We start from the raw sequence: 19390 nt of genomic DNA, 5'->3' as shown, positions 1-19390 counted from the left end.
CTACCGGCCTCCCCACATGTGCACTCGCCTGCTAGGCCTTCCACCGTGGACAATGCAGGGTCGCGCAGGGTCCCTTGCAAGCTGCTGGCACTCAGGGTGTTTCCTACGTCCCTCTCTCCGTGCTGCAGACCATGCACCCCTTTCTGTCGCCCCTAAGCAGTATTGCAGTGAGGCAGTCCTTCTAGCCACCGGAGGACACCCGGATTGACAGGCGGCCTGATGGGAGTTTGTGGCTTCTGCCCCCGGTGTTGCTCAGTATTTCTGGGTGGTGCAGGCTCGGGGCGCAGGTACACAGGAGTCAATGATGAAGAGAAAAGGGGGGGGAGAGGGCTATAGTCCATGCGGAGCCCCGCGTCCCTCTGATGGCGCTCCCCGGATGGTCGCGGGGACCGCTCACTGCTCCTCACTCCCCTGCCGTCCCCCTCCCGGTCCCGCAGTTTCAGGCCTACCCGGCCAGGGGAAGCTCCTGTCCGTGTCCCTGAATCGCCACTTTCGGGACAGATCCGCTGGCCAAGATGGCGGCCCGCCTCCTGAGTTGCAGTGCTTTCTACTGCAGTTCGCGCCCGTTTGGTATTGTGGTGTCCGCTTTGCCACCCTTCGCCAGTCCTTCGGTGTACCCAGGGGGCTGTCGCTTCTTGTCTGGCGTCTAGTCCTGGTGGACCACGCCACCCGCTATCCCGAGGCCATCCCTCTTCGGACCGTGACGGCACCCGTGGTAAGCCGAGCCCTGATGGGGATCTTCTCTCGGGTGGGCTTCCCCCGGGAAGTTGTCAGCGACAGGGGCACGAACTTTATCTCTAAATACGTGAAGTCTCTCTGGCAACAGTGCGGGGTCACCTACAAATTCACGACCCCATATCACCCGCAAGGAAATGGACTGGTCGAGCGGTTTAACCGCACCCTCAAGGGGATGATCATGGGTCTAGAAGAACCCCTACGTCGCCAATGGGATGTGCTGCTCCCGTGCCTCCTGTTCGCCTACCGAGAAGTCCCCCAGAAATCCCTGGGCTTCAGCCCATTCGAACTCCTATATGGACACCCCGTCCGGGGTCCCCTCAGCCTGGTCAAAGAAGGGTGGGAGGTGGCCCCCCAGAAGACTCCTCCGGATGTATACAAGTACCTCCTGACCCTCCGCAACCAGACCCGGCGATTCAGGGAACTCGCCAAGGCCAACCTTGAAGCCAGTCAGGAGGACATGAAGAAATGGTATGATCAGCATGCCTCCTCCATCGAGTTCGAGCCGGGACAAGAAGTCTGGGTGATGTCCCCGGTTGAACCCTGCGCCCTACAGGACAAATGGACAGGGCCCTTCAAGGTGGTAGAGCGCAAGGGGCCCGTCACCTACCTGATCGACATGGAGTCCCCCCGGACCCCCCTACGGGTCCTCCACGCCAACAGACTCAAACCCCACTTCGTACGCTCAGAACTCAGCCTCCTGATGGCTACCGATAGTGGGACGGAAGAAGACTCCGAGCCCCTTCCTGACCTACTGAGGACCCTCGAGCAGGACGGCTCGGTGGAAGGGGTCAGACTCTCCAATGCCTTATCCCCAGAGCAACGCCAAGACTGTCGAGATCTCCTGCTACAATTCGCAGACCTGTTTTCTCTCATCCCCGGAGTCACCCCCTGGTGCCTTCTCGACGTGGACACCGGGGATAGCCCCCCTATTCGACACAGGGCGTACCGAGTGCCAGATCGAGTGCGCGCCTGCATCCAGAACGAAGTCTCCAAAATGCTGGCCCTAGGGGTGATCGAGCCGTCTGACAGCCCCTGGGCCAGCCCGGTCGTACTGGTCCCCAAGGCTGCCGCCCCGGGCGTGGCCCCCGAGCTCCGGTTCTGTGTGGACTATCGGGGCCTGAACGCCGTTACCAGAACCGACGCTCACCCCATCCCCCGGGCAGATGAACTGATTGACCGCATGGGGGCCGCCCGCTACCTGAGCATCTTCGATCTAACAGCGGGCTACTCGCAGATCGGCCTCACCCCCGGGGCCCAAGAGCGATCCGCCTTCTCTACCCCGGATGGCCACTACCGCTACAAGGTGATGCCATTCGGCATGAAAAACGCCCCAGCTACCTTCCAGAGACTCGTGAACCAAGTACTGGCGGGCCTCGAAGAATTCAGTGCCGCCTATCTAGACGACATTGCTGTATACAGTCGCCGCTGGGCAGACCACCTCCACCACCTCCGGAAGGTCCTGCACGCCCTCCGGCAGGCCGGGCTCACCATCAAAGCCAGCAAATGCCAGATTGGCCAAGGGTCCGTGACCTACCTGGGACACCAAGTGGGGAGCGGTCTGGTGGCCCCCCTCCAGCTCAAGATCGCTGCCATCCAGGCCTGGCAACCACCTGTCACCCAAACCGAGGTCCGAGCCTTCCTGGGGCTCACCGGGTACTACCGGCGGTTTGTAAAGGACTATGGCAGCATTGTGGGGCCCCTCACAGAACTCACATCCAAGAAGAACCCCAAAACCGTCAACTGGACTCCGGACTGTCAAGCGGCCTTTGAGAAACTGAAGGCCGCCATGTGCACTGCCCCCGTGCTCCAGGTCCCCGACTACAGCCGGGAGTTCATAGTGCAGACGGACGCCTCAGATCACGGCATTGGGGCCGTCCTCTCTCAACTCAACACCGAGGGCATCGATCAGCCAGTGGCCTTCATCAGCCGACGCCTGCTGGCCCGAGAACAGCGCTGGAGCACCATCGAGCGCGAGGCCTTCGCCGTGGTATGGGCCCTCAAGAAGCTCCGGCCCTATCTCTTCGGTACCCACTTCCGGGTGCAGACAGATCACCGACCCCTGCAATGGCTGATGCAGATGCGGGGGGAGAACCCAAAACTGCTGCGATGGTCCATCTCCCTGCAGGGGATGGATTTCACTGTGGAACATCGCCCAGGCCAAGACCACGCCAACGCAGACGGCCTGTCACGCTTCTTCCGCCTCGGCGAGGAGAGTACCCAAGAAGATGGGTGACTCTCCCTGCCTTCAGCTGGGGGGGGACGCATGTTGGACAGGCCTCGGGGAAGGCCCGCTCCCTCCCCGCGCGACGGGGACCAGACCTCTGCTCTCCCTGTATCCCCGACAAGAACCACCCCGGCAACCCGCGAGGGCAACCCACGACCCGTCCACAACTGAACTCCAGCCCCCGAACACCCCGGTATCGGCTGGCCCGGGCCCCCGTCAGCACCACTGCCCCGGCCCAGCCGCCATCTTTGGACCCTACGTAACAAGGCCGCATGGCCTCGGCTCGACCCCAACCCTGGGCCTGGCCAGGCCCCGATATCGAGGCACCACCATCCACCTAGGGGGTGAAGAGACCACTTGGCAGGTCAATGGGAGAAGGAGTGTCAATGGCTCCCCTCCGCCAAGTGTCGATCGCCCCCGGCCTCCCCGGGCGCTGGCTCCACCCCCCTGCTGGGTGTCTGGACTCCCTCATCCCGGACCTCCCGACCTCCGAGTGCGAGGGTCCGGACATCAAAGGAGACCAGACCTATAACTGGGGCAGCTCCAGAGCAGGAAGTTAGTTGTATCTTGGAGTCGAGAGACACCGTGAGGAACTCATCCTTGAAGGCCTGCTGGCGCTGCCGCGGCCTTTTCTTGTGAACCATCTTCGAAGCCTGCTGGCGCTGCCCCGGCCCTCTGCAACGTGAACCATCGTCTTGGCCTGCTGGCGCTGCCGCGGCCTTTCTCGTCGTGCACCATCTTCGTAGCCTGCTGGCGCTGCCGCGGCCCTCCTCGTTGTGAACCATCGTCCTAGCCTGCTGGCGCTGCCGCGGCTCTCCTTGCTGTGAACCCTCGTCCTAGCCTGCTGGCGCTGCCGCGGCTCTCATTGCTGTGAACCATCGTCCTAGCCTGCTGGCGCTGCCGCGGCCCTCCTCGTTGTGAACCATCGTCCTAGCCTAATGGCACTGCCGCGGCTCATCTTTGCGGACCCCCAAGCTCGAGGATTGTGAGCTTCCCTCTTACCGCACCTGTACCAGACCGGTACTAAGACTGTCCCGCTACCCCTTCTCCCTACAGAGACTAGAATTGGCAGGATCCTCGTATCCTGGTTCCCCTGTATCGTTATCACCTTGCCACAAGATTCGTATATAAAGCGTGTTGAACTCATCCTTGTGTGGTGTCCATCTGTGGGGGGGAAGTTACTTGTCTGTACGATCGCCGGAGACGGCTCTCACCGGAGGCCTCTCCCCCCGTATTCGGCCGACCCTCCGGGTCCCCGTCTAACAATTTGACTGACAAACAGCGCATGCTTTCTATGCGTGACGCGTCCTTTTCCATGTTACACATTGAGAGGTTGGAGTCTTTACCGTTCTCTGTAGCTGAGGCCACTGCTGTAACGTGGCTTATCCACGGGATTGATCACGTTACCTTTTGCCTTGTACAAGTTTACTAATTATATGCGTTACATTGCGATAGGGAGATATGAACCATTAGGGAGCTCATTCCTCCACGAGGCATGGTCTCTTCCATTCACTTATAGATGCCTGAAAGACGAGAAAGAAGTGTATCTTAATGGGGAAGAATGCACGGAGTCTCCTGACCATTCATTGATATGCAGGCACATCCAGTTACATGGTTCCTGTAATCAGGAACGGTTTAATTTGGCCTGTTTTTTAAAAGGAATTCCGGTTCCCGTAATTGTTCCCACATCCACAGTACTGGCGAATGGTAGTTATTTACTGTTGAATAACGAAGAGGGTTGTGGTTTAATTAAAGGGGTCGCTTATGTGGTAACTGTATCAGAATGTGTCGTCTGTTGCAAAAACGTTCTATATCCCCCTACGCATGGGAATTCAGCTGTATCCATCTAGCCGCGCATCCCAACCTTGAAAGCAGAGTTCAATGGTATGAGTAGAATAGGAGCCCTTTTGTATCAAAAAGAAGTGGCCCTGAGTTCGGCCCGAGAAACATTCGTCCTTCACATTGCTAACACGCGCACAGAGGTGCAGGCGCTTTTAAATACTGATTTGCCGTTACATTTCAGCGTGCTGGTTCATCAAATCTTTAACACCTTGGCTGCTAGAGAGATTCTCCTGCTGTGCTGGGCCCCTATGTAAATGGGTGTGGCCGTGACGGAACCATTTCGTCATCAGCACAGGCCAACCGTGACTGATGACGGAATGGTTCCGTCACAAGCATCGAAGGGGTTAATGCCTCCTCCACTTCTGGCCTGGCTCACTTTTTTAAATTAGTTAGCAGTGGTCTCGTGACTTCATTCGAGAAAATATTTGGAGTCATCCCTGGCTTTTTTCATTCTATATTTTCAAGTCTGTTTGGTGGCTTCCCTGTTTTGCTGGCATTAGCTGCAGGCGTTTTGGTGATATTTTGTTTTCTTAAACATGGATGCCCGTCCTGCGTTAGAAGCCGCAGAGCCCCTCCTACTGCTGTTTCGCAACCGGATGCTTGATTACTATGGCACCCTGCCGCTTGCGACTTTAAGCACGGCATTTGGATTATCGTTTCGATTTTCCTATTTCACATGTGTCCAGCCTGTGTTTCATTGCCTGAGCTGCGATTTCGAATGGGCCCTTGATTTGCGTCTCTGCTTGACGGTGTCTCCTGATGTCGATTTTAATCATCCGATGAGCCCTGTAGTTGCTCACGAGTTGGTTTGTTCTGGCGAAAGGATTATGGCCTTGGCAGCGATGCATGGACTAATGGGTCATTGGGACATACTCGCAGCGGCGCATGAGTTCTTGGCACACAGCGTTCTTGAAAACCCACCGAGTTGTCCTCCGATGATGCTAGAGGATCCAGTGCTGGAGGAGCAGTTATGTTCTTTTCCGCTGCTTAATTGGATGGCTGAACTGTTTTCGGATGATGACAGTGATTTCATGTTGAAGGCTGTTGCTGCATATTTTGCGTATACAGTCCTATCCTGAGATGCCTTGGAGACTTTTTATTATTTGGGCACGTACCTGTTTGTATTTTTGGAAGGTGCCCTTTTCTTACGAAAAATTCTTTTATACGCCCCAGGCCTATTGACTTAAACTATATGGGCCTTGTGTTGAAAAGTTTAGACCATTTCATTTGGCCACTGTAGGCCATCATGTATGCTTTTTAAGATTAGCTTAGCTCATTATTATTGAACTTTGCTTTCATGTTATGCCCCTGTTCTGGTCTTACCTTGCCTTGATTTTGTCCGCGCTCGGATCATTGGGGGGGTGTCATATAGCTAATTCTGTTCTATATACAGTGTTAAGTTAGCATGAGCTTATTAAATGTTTAAACGCCATTTTTCCTTTCTGCTTCATTTTGCACACGACACATAATTGTTGTTTTAGCTTTCAAATTCAACCCAGAAGAGCTACGTGATTTACTTGAGAAATAATGTTATTACTCTGATATCAGTTTTGCTCGGTACATTGTCTGCACAGTGAGTGCTGAAGGCTCCAAGGATAACTCGACACGATGTTGTTGTGAGGTCTGATCTTCGCACTTCCATAGACATAATACACATGCTGCTGCCAAAATCTAGCTCTAGGGCGGGTTTTATATAGTTGTGCTGAACACACACGTAACACACTTGATGGTGCTTCACATGCAGAGAGCTGGTGGAAGATGATGTGATCCTCTGCCACTGAGATTTTGAGGTATGGGCCCGCCCTGCTAAAACCCAAATGAGACCTTCATAGATATAAAATACTATGCTAAATAGGGAGGGTGAGAATTAGGTGTTGTTAATTCCTATTCATTACAGCATCTTAGTATGCTGTCACCATTCGCCTTTTATGGACTGATAACTATGCTGATAACTTTGTTGCTTATAATATGTTTGCTAGTATTGTATAAGATACTGCGTTTAAGAACCCTGCATTAGTAAATAAATATTTCAAATATGCACGTGTCCTCATTTACTTCACGTTCTGGTTTGAAATGATTATATAGCGAAAGAGTGTTCATGTGTTCCACGATACCGGAGGTAATCTAAGTTCATGTTCTGGTCTGTCTAAGCATTGGGAGTTTGTCATGACCAATGAGACACTGTAGCTAGCTCGGTAAGGGGATTTTGGGTACTGAGGTGAGTTTTGGGCCATCCTAATTCGCCGAGGTTCCAGGTCTCTATGCACAGTTCTGTAGGAGAATGGAATTTCCGCTACAGAATGGTTGCATAGATTGATGCTGTGGTGGCGCCAAGTGATGTTGTGGTGGCGCCGAGTGATGCTGTGGTGTACAGTGATGCTGTGGTAGTGCGTAGTGATGTGGTGGTGCCCATGAGTGATGCTGTGGTGGTGCTGAGTGATGCTATGGTGATGCGATAGATAGAGGGAGGGCGATAGATAGATAGAGGGCGATAGATAGACAGATAGAGTGAGGGCGATCGATAGATAGAGTGATGGCGATAGATAGAGTGAGTGCAATAGATAGACAGATAGAGTGAGGGCCATAGATAGATAGACAGATAGATAGATAAAGTGTATCTATGTTGCATTGAGTAGAGTTAAGTATGAGGTATGTAATTATATGGCACTGAGTGGTATTATGTGGAGTGTATTTACGTTGCATTGAGAAGAGTGTAATTATGTGTTGTGTAATAATGTGGCACTGAGTGATAATATGGTGAGTGTATGTTGTATTCAGTAGAGTGTCATTATGTGGCATGTAATTATGTGACACTAAGTGGTATTTGGAGTGTATGTTGCATTGAGTGCAATGTAATTATTTAGCCTATAATTATATGGCACTGAGTGGTATTGTTTGGTGTGTATGTTGCATTGAGTGCAGTGTAATTATGTGGTGTGTAATTATGTGGCACTGAGTGGTATTTGGAGTGTATGTTGCATTGAGTGCAGTGCAATTATGCGGTGTGTAATTATGTGGCACTGAGTGGTATTTGGAGTGTATGTTCTATTGAGTGCAGTGTAGTTATGTGGCGTGTAATTATGTGGCACTGAGTGGTATTTGGAGTGTATGTTGCATTGAGTGCAGTGTAATTATGTGGTGTGTAATTATGTGGGCAATGAGTGGTATTTGGAGTGTATGTTGCATTGAGTGCAGTGTAATTATGTGTCACGGAGTGGTATTTGGAGTGCATGTTCCATTGCAGAGTGTGTGAGGGTGCAGAGTGTGAGGGTGCGCAGAGTGTGAGGGTGCGCAGAGTGTGAGGGTGTGAGGGTGCGCAGGGTGTGAGGGTGCGCAGGGTGTGAGGGTGCGCAGGGTGTGAGGGTGCGCAGGGTGTGAGGGTGCGCAGGGTGTGAGGGTGCGCAGAGTGTGAGGGTGCGCAGAGTGTGAGAGGGTGCGCAGTGTTAGAGGGTGCGCAGTGTTAGAGGGTGTGCAGAGTGTGAGAGGGTGCGCAGAGTGTGAGAGGATGCGCAGAGTGTGAGAGGATGCGCAGAGTGTGAGAGGGTGCAGTGTTTGCAGTGAGGGTGAGGGTGCAGTGTGTGTGAGTGTGCAGTGTGTGTGAGGGTACAGAGTGTGTGTGGGTGCAGTGTGTGTGAGGGTGTAGCGTGTGTGAGGGTGCAGTGTGTGCAGTGTGTGTGACAGTGCAGTGTGTGCAGTGGGTGTGATGGTGCAGTATGTGTGAGGGTGCAGTGTGTGTGAGGGTGCAGTGTGGGTAGTGTGTGTGAGGGTGCAGTGTGTGTGGGATCAGTGTGTGTGTGGGAGCAGTGTGTGCAGTGTGTGTGAGGGTGCAGTGTGTACAGTGTGTGTGAGGGTACAGTGTGTGTGTGAAGTGCCACTATGCACTGAATGTATGCAAGCACATGTGTACAGGATCTGTTAGTCCACAAGGCATGGCTCTCTGTCACAGAGGTCACTAGCCTAGGTAGGGGCCAGGCCAGTTTGCCAATAATGAATCATGCTTGGGCCCTAGAGAGCACACATGCCTGAACTGGAGAGTCGCGATTCAGCACATGAAGGATGATTTTCAAGGTGGATGACTGTTCTTGTGTGGGCTAGACCTCCTGAAGTGCAAAGAGCTTTTAGAAATTCAAAAGCCTGCTACCCTCTGAATACCTGTGAGTTCTAGGAAAAACAAGCGCATTGTTCGCCTTGTCTCCTACTAATGGCACATTTCATACGGATCTTAGACCTGCCAACCTTTGTATAAAATGTCACTGGGTGAAGAAGGGGGGGGGGGGGTGTTCAGAGCTTCGTGACGAGATCTCCATAAGAGACAATCTGCCCTGCACCAAGCGCACCACCTCTAACCACACACACAAAAATAGAAGAAACAAGCAAGGACAGTGTTGTTGTGGTGTTGATTGATGCTGTTGTGTTGCTGAGTGATGATGTTGTTGGGCTGAGCGATGTGGTGGTGTATTACAGTTATGTGGTGGTTTCCTAGAGTGATGTGGTGGTGTTCAATAGTGATGTGGTGGTGTTCCTGAGTGATGTGGTGGTATTCCTGAGTGATGTGGTAGTATTCCTGAGTGATGTGGTGGTGTCCCTGAATGATGTGGGGGTGTCCCTGAATGATGTGGGGGTGCCCCAGAGTGATGCCCCTGAGTAATGTGGTGGTGCCCCCGAGTGATGTGGTGGTACCCCCGAGTGATGTGGTGGTGTCCCAGAGTGATGTGGTGGTGTCCCAGAGTGATGTGGTGGTGTCCCAGAGTGATGTGGTGGTGTCCCAGAGTGATGTGGTGGTGTCCCAGAGTGATGTGGTGGTGTCCCAGAGTGATGTGGTGGTGTCCCAGAGTGATGTGGTGGTGTCTCTGAGTGATGTGGTGGTGTCTCTGAGTGATGTGGTGGTGTCCCAGAGTGATGTGGTGGTGTCCCAGAGTGATGTGGTGGTGTCCCAGAGTGATGTGGTGGTGTCCCAGAGTGATGTGGTGGTGTCCCAGAGTGATGTGGTGGTGTCTCTGAGTGATGTGGTGGTGTCTCTGAGTGATGTGGTGGTGTTGTGTGGTGTTCAGCAGTGTGAGGGGTGCAGCAGTGTGAGGGGTGCAGCAGTGCGAGGCGTGGAGCAGTGTGTGGCGTGCAGCAGTGTGTGGCGTGCAGCAGTGTGAGGCGTGCAGCAGTGTGAGGCGTGCAGCAGTGTGAGTTGTGCGGTAGTGTGCAGCATGCAGCAGTGTGAGTAATGCAGCAATGTGCGGCATGCAGCAGGTGTGTGTTGCATGAAGCAGTGTATGGCGTGCAACAGTGTGTGGCGTGCATCAGTGTGTGGCGCTCAGCATTGTGTGAGTCAATATACCCCGGGCTACATGTCTGGCCACACATCCAGGATACACAGGACTATAACTCTATCCACAACTCCAGGATATACAGAGGTATTATCTTTGTAAATGTTTTTATTTGCAATTGTTTAAAACATTTTTTAATAAATAAGTGACAATTTTCTACTTTTTTGTAGCTATAACATAAAAAGAAAATTTCTTGTTTAAACGTTGCAATTGTTGAAAACATTTTTAGATATTTGTAATTATATTGACAAATGATTGTATATGTTTATTTGTAGTTGACATTAGTGTACAATATAAAAATATTAAAAACATGTTTTTTGTATTGACATTTCAAACATTTCCTTTGCATAAAAGTATTTTGGGGTAATAGTGCAAAAACAATATGTATGTACAATATGTTGTTGGTAGGGAAGGTAATAGGTAAGCAAATTATTGGCTTGTAGGTTGTTCAGTATAAAAAGTTTTTCAGCAAAAACGTGGTACATGTAAACATTTCAATTCGGGCCCACCAGGAGGGGGGCGGGATCACTGACCACAGACACATAATTTAGGTGTGACAAAGGCTGCTTTATTGGAAGCAGGTGCACCTTACAAAACCCCCAAGCTCGAGGATTGTGAGCTTCCCTCTTACCGCACCTGTACCGGACCGGTACTAAGACTGTCCCGCTACCCCTTCTCCCTACAGAGACTAGAATTGGCAGGATCCTCGTATCCTGGTTCCCCTGTATCGTTATCACCTTGCCACAAGATTCGTATATAAAGCGTGTTGAACTCATCCTTGTGTGGTGTCCATCTGTGGGGGGGAAGTTACTTGTCTGTACGATTGCCGGAGACGGCCCTCACCGGAGGCCTCTCCCCCCGTACTCGGCCGACCCTCCGGGTCCCCGTCTAACAATTTGACTGACAAACAGCGCATGCTTTCTATGCGTGACGCGTCCTTTTCCATGTTACACATTGAGAGGTTGGAGTCTTTACCGTTCTCTGTAGCTGAGGCCACTGCTGTAACGTGGCTTATCCACGGGATTGATCACGTTACCTTTTGCCTTGTACAAGTTTACTAATTATATGCGTTACATTGCGATAGGGAGATATGAACCATTAGGGAGCTCATTCCTCCACGAGGCATGGTCTCTTCCGTTCACTTATAGATGCCTGAAAGACGAGAAAGAAGTGTATCTTAATGGGGAAGAATGCACGGAGTCTCCTGACCATTCATTGATATGCAGGCACATCCAGTTACATGGTTCCTGTAATCAGGAACGGTTTAATTTGGCCTGTTTTTTAAAAGGAATTCCGGTTCCCGTAATTGTTCCCACATCCACAGTACTGGCGAATGGTAGTTATTTACTGTTGAATAACGAAGAGGGTTGTGGTTTAATTAAAGGGGTCGCTTATGTGCTAACTGTATCAGAATGTGTCGTCTGTTGCAAAAACGTTCTATATCCCCCTACGCATGGGAATTCAGCTGTATCCATCTAGCCGCGCATCCCAACCTTGAAAGCAGAGTTCAATGGTATGAGTAGAATAGGAGCCCTTTTGTATCAAAAAGAAGTGGCCCTGAGTTCGGCCCGAGAAACATTCGTCCTTCACATTGCTAACACGCGCACAGAGGTGCAGGCGCTTTTAAATACTGATTTGCCGTTACATTTCAGCGTGCTGGTTCATCAAATCTTTAACACCTTGGCTGCTAGAGAGATTCTCCTGCTGTGCTGGGCCCCTATGTAAATGGGTGTGGCCGTGACGGAACCATTTCGTCATCAGCACAGGCCAACCGTGACTGATGACGGAATGGTTCCGTCACAAGCATCGAAGGGGTTAATGCCTCCTCCACTTCTGGCCTGGCTCACTTTTTTAAATTAGTTAGCAGTGGTCTCGTGACTTCATTCGAGAAAATATTTGGAGTCATCTCTGGCTTTTTTCATTCTATACTTTCAAGTCTGTTTGGTGGCTTCCCTGTTTTGCTGGCATTAGCTGCAGGCCTTTTGGTGATATTTTGTTTTCTTAAACATGGATGCCCGTCCTGCGTTAGAAGCCGCAGAGCCCCTCCTACTGCTGTTTCGCAACCGGATGCTTGATTAATATGGCACCCTGCCGCTTGCGACTTTAAGCACGGCATTTGGATTATCGTTTCGATTTTCCTATTTCACATGTGTCCAGCCTGTGTTTCATTGCCTGAGCTGCGATTTCGAATGGGCCCTTGATTTGCGTCTCTGCTTGACGGTGTCTCCTGATGTCGATTTTAATCATCCGATGAGCCCCGTAGTTGCTCACGAGTTGGTTTGTTCTGGCGAAAGGATTATGGCCTTGGCAGCGATGCATGGACTAATGGGTCATTGGGACATACTCGCAGCGGCGCATGAGTTCTTGGCACACAGCGTTCTTGAAAACCCACCGAGTTGTCCTCCGATGATGCTAGAGGATCCAGTGCTGGAGGAGCAGTTATGTTCTTTTCCGCTGCTTAATTGGATGGCTGAACTGTTTTCGGATGATGACAGTGATTTCATGTTGAAGGCTGTTGCTGCATATTTTGCGTATACAGTCCTATCCTGAGATGCCTTGGAGACTTTTTATTATTTGGGCACGTACCTGTTTGTATTTTTGGAAGGTGCCTTTTTCTTACGAAAAATTCTTTTATACGCCCCAGGCCTATTGACTTAAACTATAGGGGCCTTGTGTTGAAAAGTTTAGACCATTTCATTTGGCCACTGTAGGCCATCATGTATGCTTTTTAAGATTAGCTTAGCTCATTATTATTGAACTTTGCTTTCATGTTATGCCCCTGTTCTGGTCTTACCTTGCCTTGATTTTGTCCGCGCTCGGATCATTGGGGGGGGGTGTCATATAGCTAATTCTGTTCTATATACAGTGTTAAGTTAGCATGAGCTTATTAAATGTTTAAACGCCATTTTTCCTTTCTGCTTCATTTTGCACACGACACATAATTGTTGTTTTAGCTTTCAAATTCAACCCAGAAGAGCTACGTGATTTACTTGAGAAATAATGTTATTACTCTATCAGTTTTGCTCGGTACATTGTCTGCACAGTGAGTGCTGAAGGCTCCAAGGATAACTCGACACGATGTTGTTGTGAGGTCTGATCTTCGCACTTCCATAGACATAATACACATGCTGCTTCCAAAATCTAGCTCTAGGGCGGGTTTTATATAGTTGTGCTGAACACACACGTAACACACTTGATGGTGCTTCACATGCAGAGAGCTGGTGGAAGATGATGTGATCCTCTGCCACTGAGATTTTGAGGTATGGGCCCGCCCTGCTAAAACCCAAATGAGACCTTCATAGATATAAAATACTATGCTAAATAGGGAGGGTGAGAATTAGGTGTTGTTAATTCCTATTCATTACAGCATCTTAGTATGCTGTCACCATTCGCCTTTTATGGACTGATAACTATGCTGATAACTTTGTTGCTTATAATATGTTTGCTAGTATTGTATAAGATACTGCGTTTAAGAACCCTGCATTAGTAAATAAATATTTCAAATATGCACGTGTCCTCATTTACTTCACGTTCTGGTTTGAAATGATTATATAGCGAAAGAGTGTTCATGTGTTCCACGATACCGGAGGTAATCTAAGTTCATGTTCTGGTCTGTCTAAGCATTGGGAGTTTGTTATGACCAATGAGACACTGTAGCTAGCTCGGTAAGGGGATTTTGGGTACTGAGGTGAGTTTTGGGCCATCCTAATTCGCCGAGGTTCCAGGTCTCTATGCACAGTTCTGTAGGAGAATGGAATTTCCGCTACAGAATGGTTGCATAGATTGATGTTGTGGTGGCGCCGAGTGATGCTGTGGTGTACAGTGATGCTGTGGTAGTGCGTAGTGATGTGGTGGTGCCCATGAGTGATGCTGTGGTGGTGCTGAGTGATGCTATGGTGATGCGATAGATAGAGGGAGGGCGATGGATAGATAGAGGGCGATAGATAGACAGATAGAGTGAGGGCGATCGATAGATAGAGTGATGGCGATAGATAGAGTGAGTGCAATAGATAGATAGACAGATAGATAGATAAAGTGTATCTATGTTGCATTGAGTAGAGTTAAGTATGAGGTATGTAATTATATGGCACTGAGTGGTATTATGTGGAGTGTATTTACGTTGCATTGAGAAGAGTGTAATTATGTGTTGTGTAATAATGTGGCACTGAGTGATAATATGGTGAGTGTATGTTGTATTCAGTAGAGTGTCATTATGTGGCATGTAATTATGTGACACTAAGTGGTATTTGGAGTGTATGTTGCATTGAGTGCAATGTAATTATTTAGCCTATAATTATATGGCACTGAGTGGTATTGTTTGGTGTGTATGTTGCATTGAGTGCAGTGTAATTATGTGGTGTGTAATTATGTGGCACTGAGTGGTATTTGGAGTGTATGTTGCATTGAGTGCAGTGCAATTATGCGGTGTGTAATTATGTGGCACTGAGTGGTATTTGGAGTGTATGTTCTATTGAGTGCAGTGTAGTTATGTGGCGTGTAATTATGTGGCACTGAGTGGTATTTGGAGTGTATGTTGCATTGAGTGCAGTGTAATTATGTGGTGTGTAATTATGTGGGCAATGAGTGGTATTTGGAGTGTATGTTGCATTGAGTGCAGTGTAATTATGTGTCACGGAGTGGTATTTGGAGTGTATGTTCCATTGCAGAGTGTGTGAGGGTGCAGAGTGTGAGGGTGCGCAGAGTGTGAGGGTGCGCAGAGTGTGAGGGTGTGAGGGTGCGCAGGGTGTGAGGGTGCGCAGGGTGTGAGGGTGTGAGGGTGCGCAGGGTGTGAGGGTGCGCAGAGTGTGAGGGTGCGCAGAGTGTGAGGGTGCGCAGAGTGTGAGAGGGTGCGCAGTGTTAGAGGGTGCGCAGTGTTAGAGGGTGTGCAGAGTGTGAGAGGGTGCGCAGAGTGTGAGAGGATGCGCAGAGTGTGAGAGGATGCGCAGAGTGTGAGAGGGTGCAGTGTTTGCAGTGAGGGTGAGGGTGCAGTGTGTGTGAGTGTGCAGTGTGTGTGAGGGTGCAGAGTGTGTGTGGGTGCAGTGTGTGTGAGGGTGTAGCGTGTGTGAGGGTGCAGTGTGTGCAGTGTGTGTGACAGTGCAGTGTGTGCAGTGTGTGTGATGGTGCAGTATGTGTGAGGGTGCAGTGTGTGTGAGGGTGCAGTGTGGGTAGTGTGTGTGAGGGTGCAGTGTGTGTGGGATCAGTGTGCGTGTGGGAGCAGTGTGTGTGAGGGTGCAGTGTGTACAGTGTGTGTGTGTGTGTGAAGTGCCACTATGCACTGAATGTATGCAAGCACATGTGTACAGGATCTGTTAGTCCACAAGGCATGGCTCTCTGTCACAGAGGTCACTAGCCTAGGTAGGGGCCAGGCCAGTTTGCCAATAATGAATCATGCTTGGGCCCTAGAGAGCACACATGCCTGAACTGGAGAGTCGCGATTCAGCACATGAAGGATGATTTTCAAGGTGGATGACTGTTCTTGTGTGGGCTAGACCTCCTGAAGCGCAAAGAGCTTTTAGAAATTCAAAAGCCTGCTACCCTCTGAATACCTGTGAGTTCTAGGAAAAACAAGCGCATTGTTCGCCTTGTCTCCTACTAATGGCACATTTCATACGGATCTTAGACCTGCCAACCTTTGTATAAAATGTCACTGGGTGAAGAAGGGGGGGGGTGAGGGGGGGTGTTCAGAGCTTCGTGACGAGATCTCCATAAGAGACAATCTGCCCTGCACCAAGCGCACCACCTCTAACCACACACACAAAAATAGAAGAAACAAGCAAGGACAGTGTTGTTGTGGTGTTGATTGATGCTGTTGTGTTGCTGAGTGATGATGTTGTTGGGCTGAGCGATGTGGTGGTGTATTACAGTTATGTGGTGGTTTCCTAGAGTGATGTGGTGGTGTTCCTGAGTGATGTGGTGGTATTCCTGAGTGATGTGGTAGTATTCCTGAGTGATGTGGTGGTGTCCCTGAATGATGTGGGGGTGTCCCTGAATGATGTGGGGGTGTCCCTGAATGATGTGGGGGTGCCCCAGAGTGATGCCCCTGAGTAATGTGGTGGTGCCCCCGAGTGATGTGGTGGTACCCCCGAGTGATGTGGTGGTGTCCCAGAGTGATGTGGTGGTGTCCCAGAGTGATGTGGTGGTGTCCCAGAGTGATGTGGTGGTGTCCCAGAGTGATGTGGTGGTGTCCCAGAGTGATGTGGTGGTGTCCCAGAGTGATGTGGTGGTGTCCCAGAGTGATGTGGTGGTGTCTCTGAGTGATGTGGTGGTGTCCCAGAGTGATGTGGTGGTGTCCCAGAGTGATGTGGTGGTGTCCCAGAGTGATGTGGTGGTGTCCCAGAGTGATGTGGTGGTGTCCCAGAGTGATGTGGTGTTGTCCCAGAGTGATGTGGTGGTGTCTCTGAGTGATGTGGTGGTGTCTCTGAGTGATGTGGTGGTGTTGTGTGGTGTTCAGCAGTGTGAGGGGTGCAGCAGTGTGAGGGGTGCAGCAGTGTGAGGGGTGCAGCAGTGCGAGGCGTGGAGCAGTGTGTGGCGTGCAGCAGTGTGTGGCGTGCAGCAGTGTGAGGCGTGCAGCAGTGTGAGGCGTGCAGCAGTGTGAGTTGTGCGGTAGTGTGCAGCATGCAGCAGTGTGAGTAATGCAGCAATGTGCGGCGTGCAGCAGGTGTGTGTTGCATGAAGCAGTGTATGGCGTGCAACAGTGTGTGGCGTGCATCAGTGTGTGGCGCTCAGCATTGTGTGAGTCAATATACCCCGGGCTACATGTCTGGCCACACATCCAGGATACACAGGACTATAACTCTATCCACAACTCCAGGATATACAGAGGTATTATCTTTGTAAATGTTTTTATTTGTAATTGTTTAAAACATTTTTTAATAAATAAGTGACAATAGTCTACTTTTTTGTAGCTATAACATAAAAAGAAAATTTCTTGTTTAAACGTTGCAATTGTTGAAAACATTTTTAGATATTTGTAATTATATTGACAAATGATTGTATATGTTTATTTGTAGTTGACATTAGTGTACAATATAAAAATATTAAAAACATGTTTTTTGTATTGACATTTCAAACATTTCCTTTGCATAAAAGTATTTTGGGGTAATAGTGCAAAAACAATATGTATGTACAATATGTTGTTGGTAGGGAAGGTAATAGGTAAGCAAATTATTGGCTTGTAGGTTGTTCAGTATAAAAAGTTTTTCAGCAAAAACGTGGTACATGTAAACATTTCAATTCGGGCCCACCAGGAGGGGGGGGGGGGGGGATCACTGACCACAGACACATAATTTAGGTGTGACAAAGGCTGCTTTATTGGAAGCAGGTGCACCTTACAAAACCCCAAACCTTGGTCTGTGCCGAACAAAACTAAACCTCACTAAATACAAACCACCTAAAAAAAACCCACCCCCACTCCTAAATGGTTCCCCACAAGTAGCAACATAAACACAACATCCCGGATGCAACATGCCTCATAACCTAACTAACCATAACTGTATTCCCCACCCTCCTGCCAAACAACCAAGGCCTCCTACAAGTACCCCCCTTTTCACTAGGAGAAACGCCACTCGAAAGCCGCCTAGCGACTCTCGACCCTCCCATAGGAATCTTGCCCCCTCGGATACCTGCACACCCCCAATGCCAAATCAAGTGCCTCCTTCAACTGGACAATGTACAGTTCCATTCCATACCGGGATAGATGGACCCCACCTTCCCTGAAAAAATACACCGCCCCGTACCGCAACTCAGGATGCTCCTTCATACCCACACCTTCCCTTGCACAGAACTCCTTCATCTCCCTATTGATCTTTCACCTGGTCCTGTCTATGGCCCCTGGTCGCTCCGCACCGCCAAATGCTCCGGGGAATGAACTCCGACCAAATCACGTGACAGCCTGCCCATTTTCTTCGTATCTCCAACAAGTCCCTCTTCATTTGCTTAACTAGGGCCAACCCTTTGCACAGTACCAGATCATTCTCCCCTAAGTGAATGACCACCACATCAGGACACCCCCCCGAACCACATTATTCAAAACCATCATCAACTCATGCAAACACATTCCCCCTTTTCCCCGCCAATGACATCGAAACAATCGTTCATCCAGTTCCAAATTAAGCTTCAGATGCTTGTCCCCCTCAGCCCTCTCCGCTCGTTTGACAAAGGAGTGACCCACAATGTAAATGTCCAACGCCGCCGCGGCCCTCCCCGCCACAGCACCTGCAAAGACACACATGTAAGAGGGCGAGAAACTGCCAGATCGATGCGCCTCTTCTACCCCCCGCATCCTGTCATATGTCCTGTAGCAATCCGACTTCCACCGCCCCAACCGCTTGATATCCTCCTTCTCCCATCCTCTCCGTGCCGCCTCTGTCGCCGCCCCAATGCCAAAGGAATGCGTTCTGTAAGCCATCGGGTCCTCACCCATAAACCGCAGGGCATGCCGCAGGACCCACAAAACGTGAGCCGCCGTCACCCTGCCTTCGTCTCCCGACCAAAAACCTCCCCTACCTCCATACTCCAGCCAGCCGCCAAATGCCGCCCCCACGCCACGGGACACACCCCTTCCAGACTTCCTGGCCCCAACACCACCCATGTCCCCTCCCCCCGTTGATCCGTCTTCGAGCGTCGCAAGCGCATCACCACCTCCCGACCCCGTACCTCCACATCCTCCCACAGGACCCCTGGTCCCCCTTTCAGGCCCACCAACTACGAAACCTGGAAGGCCACAAAAAACAACCATGACATGAGCGCGGAAAACAAAATCGTCTCCCCCCCATCACGACACACCGACGGCAACGTCGATAACAAATCCCCCAGCATGTCCTCCGTAATGGGCCTCCGCTGACTCACCCGCGCTCCCCCCTCCCTCGCCCAACCTTCCAACAAGCGCGCCCCCAACTTCCCGGCCAACGACAGATAACCCCACCACAGCTTACCCATGAACGCCACCGCCGACAACTTACCCGCAATTGTCATCCTCGACAAACCCCTGTCTATCAAAGCCAACATGAACCACACCACCTGCTCCTCCCGCTGCCACTGGTCCGCTTGCCTTACCGCACCAGACAGTCGAAATTCCTCCCAAGCCTATACATACGCCTTCCAAGTGGACACCGCCACCGACGCCCTCAACAGCTCACCAGCGTCTCCCACCAACCAAAGCTCCCTCGGAACCGGCGTCTTGGTCTCTTCCGCCTCAGTGGCTAGCCCATGGAACCACTGCCACTGTGAACAAGAGAAAGCATCCGCAATGTCATTGTCCACCCCAGGG

This window comes from Lissotriton vulgaris, chromosome 2_1 (genome assembly GCF_964263255.1).
Source record: "Lissotriton vulgaris chromosome 2_1, aLisVul1.2, whole genome shotgun sequence".
In the NCBI taxonomy this organism is placed as follows: domain Eukaryota; kingdom Metazoa; phylum Chordata; class Amphibia; order Caudata; family Salamandridae; genus Lissotriton; species Lissotriton vulgaris.
This window is presented reverse-complemented; position numbering follows the sequence as displayed.